The sequence below is a fragment of the Arachis hypogaea genome, chromosome 16 (genome assembly GCF_003086295.3).
Source record: "Arachis hypogaea cultivar Tifrunner chromosome 16, arahy.Tifrunner.gnm2.J5K5, whole genome shotgun sequence".
NCBI lineage: Eukaryota > Viridiplantae > Streptophyta > Magnoliopsida > Fabales > Fabaceae > Arachis > Arachis hypogaea.
The window spans coordinates 44,473,306-44,475,714 of NC_092051.1; the positions used below are offsets into that span (position 1 = coordinate 44,473,306).

The 2,409-nt window shown below is 41.9% G+C and overlaps 1 non-coding gene across 1 annotated transcript; it reads left to right on the forward strand.

Moving 5' to 3' along the window:
• The first annotated feature begins 1,207 nt into the window (after positions 1 to 1,207).
• LOC112761842 (small nucleolar RNA R71) lies at positions 1,208 to 1,314 on the forward strand. The gene has a single exon (XR_003182215.1). It is a non-coding gene; the product is annotated as a small nucleolar RNA R71 (small nucleolar RNA).
• The last annotated feature ends 1,095 nt before the right edge of the window (positions 1,315 to 2,409 follow it).

Consider the following 2,409-nt stretch of genomic DNA (forward strand, 5'->3'; position numbering starts at 1 on the left):
CTGTTGAATAACATCAAATAGAGGAACAGTTACCTCAACCTTTTTGAATATCTCTACCATTTTTGGATCAGGTTCCAGCTGCTTCCTGGGCTTCCTTGCAAGTTGTGGAAATGGAATAGGAGTGGTGTCTTCTGCAGTGTCTGTGCCTTTTGATGCTTCCTCCTGTGGTTGAACTTCTTCTTTTTCAGCTATGTCCTGTATGTTTTCTTCCTCTTCAACATCTTCTATTTCCACTACCTCTTCAGCTGAGGTGTGTTCTGGTGGGCTTGGCTCCTCCTGGTTCCTCTCCTGCAGTGTGGTTCCGGACCTTAGGGTGATGGCATTAATGCCACCCTTGGAATTGGATAGTGGTTGAGAGGGAATTCCACTAGAGCTCAAAGGCTGGTTATTGGAGTTATTCATTGATCCAATCTGTGAGACAAAAGCTTGCAAAGTAGCGTTCAGACCATTTAGAGTGGCATTAATGTTATTTTCCATGGTCTGTTGTCTCCGATCAATAGATTGTAATAAGTCATCATTAGTAGATAAAGAAGGATAGGTAATTTGAGAGGTATGCTGTTGGGTATTCTGTGGTCCTTGGGATTGCCTCAGGTGAGGTGCTCTGTAAGGCTGGTACTGGTTCTTTTGCCTGTTGTTGTTATTATTCCACCTCTGATTTCCCTGATTGTCTCTGCCTCCTCTGTTGTTGTTGTCCCTCCAATTCAGGTTGGAATTGTCCTGCCATCCATGGTTGTAATTGCCACCTTGATTGTACCCTTGGTTGGGGCGGTCATAGAAGTTATGAGTGGCTGCCACGGTGTTGTCTTCCTGCTGGAGCTACGGACATTCATCAGTATAGTGGCTATAATCAGCACAGATTCTGCAAACTCTCTGTGGGACTAACTGTTGGTTTTGCTGTGGTGGAGAAGGTTGAGCTTGCTGAACTTGTTGTTGATTCAATTGCATCTGCTTCAGCAAGTTGGTCATTTCACAGATACTCTGAGTTAGAGCAGCAGTCTCTCTGCTAGAGGATACTTCTGCAACGGCTTTTGAACGGCCTTATTTCTGCCTATGATTCTGAGTAGATTCAGCTAAGTCGCTGATCAATTGCCATGCCTCATCAGTGGTCTTGTACCTTTTCATAGACCCATTGCTAGCACTTTCCAATGTGGTCTTATCTTGGGGCCTCATGCCCTGTGCGACGTAACCGAGTAACACTATCTTGTCAATTATATGGTGGGGGCAAGCTTCCAGAAGATTATTGAAACGCTCCCAGTATTCATAGAGAGTCTCGGATTCATCCTGAACAATCATGGAAATGTCTTTCCTCAGTTTATCAGTAACTTCAGCTGGAAAGAACTTTTTTAAAAATTCTCTTCTAAGTGTATCCCAGTTGGATATAGTTGCTGCGGGTTGAGTGTAGTACCACTCTCTCGTCTTTCCCTCAAGAGAGAATGGAAAGGATTTTAGCAAAATAGAAGTTTCATCCGCACCATCACGCCTGACAGTAGAATAGGCTGCTTGAAAATCTCTCAGGTGCTTGATAGGCTCTTGAGCAGGTAAGCCATGAAACTTGGGCATCAGATTGAGCAGTGCAGTCTTTATTTCAAAGTCTGTAGCCACCGCTAGGTGATGCACTTGAAACGGTTGCATTGTAAAATCAAGGGCTCCAACCTCCTGGATAGTAACTCTCCTAGGTGCTGCCATGTCACCTATACGTAAATCAACCGAATCAGTAGAACGGGGGCTGGTTTCTTCCTCAAATGACGTTTCAAATCCGCCCTCAGAGAGGACTAACCGATGCCGAGCTTGCCTTATTCGTGAAATAGTTCTATCAACCTCAGGATCGAATACTGGCAAGCTTGGATCAGGAAGTAAACGCGTCATCTAGCGAAAGAAACAAGCAGCTCATAGTAGCAAAATAAAATAAAATGCAAATAAATAAAATTCCAATTAATAACTTTAGCACTCTATTGCAACTCCCCAGCAACGGCGCCAAAAATTAACGTGACAGAAATTGGCTAATTAAGAATTGTTATAAGATATGTGTTGCAAGTATAGTTCTTAACCAACCAGAAATCCGCTTATCAATTTAAAAAGGGTTGTCACAAAAATTAAAATTAAAATACTGGGAGTATGAATCCCAGGTCATCTCCCAACGAGTTGCAGAAAGGTGTGCTATTTTATTAATTAGATGTTTTCAAAAAGAGTTTGAGTTGAATAAACAGGAAATTAAATTGGAGAAATTAAGTAATTTAAATAAAAGCCTTGACTGGGAGTAGATTAGTTGGAAGCTATATTCTTGTTGCAGTACTCTCAAGATTAATTGATAATTGAAGGTTGTTCTGTTTAGTTATCCCTTACTAGGTAAAGGAAAGTCAAACAAGTTAGAATGCTGTTTCTATTCACGAGTCCCAATCCGCTTACTTG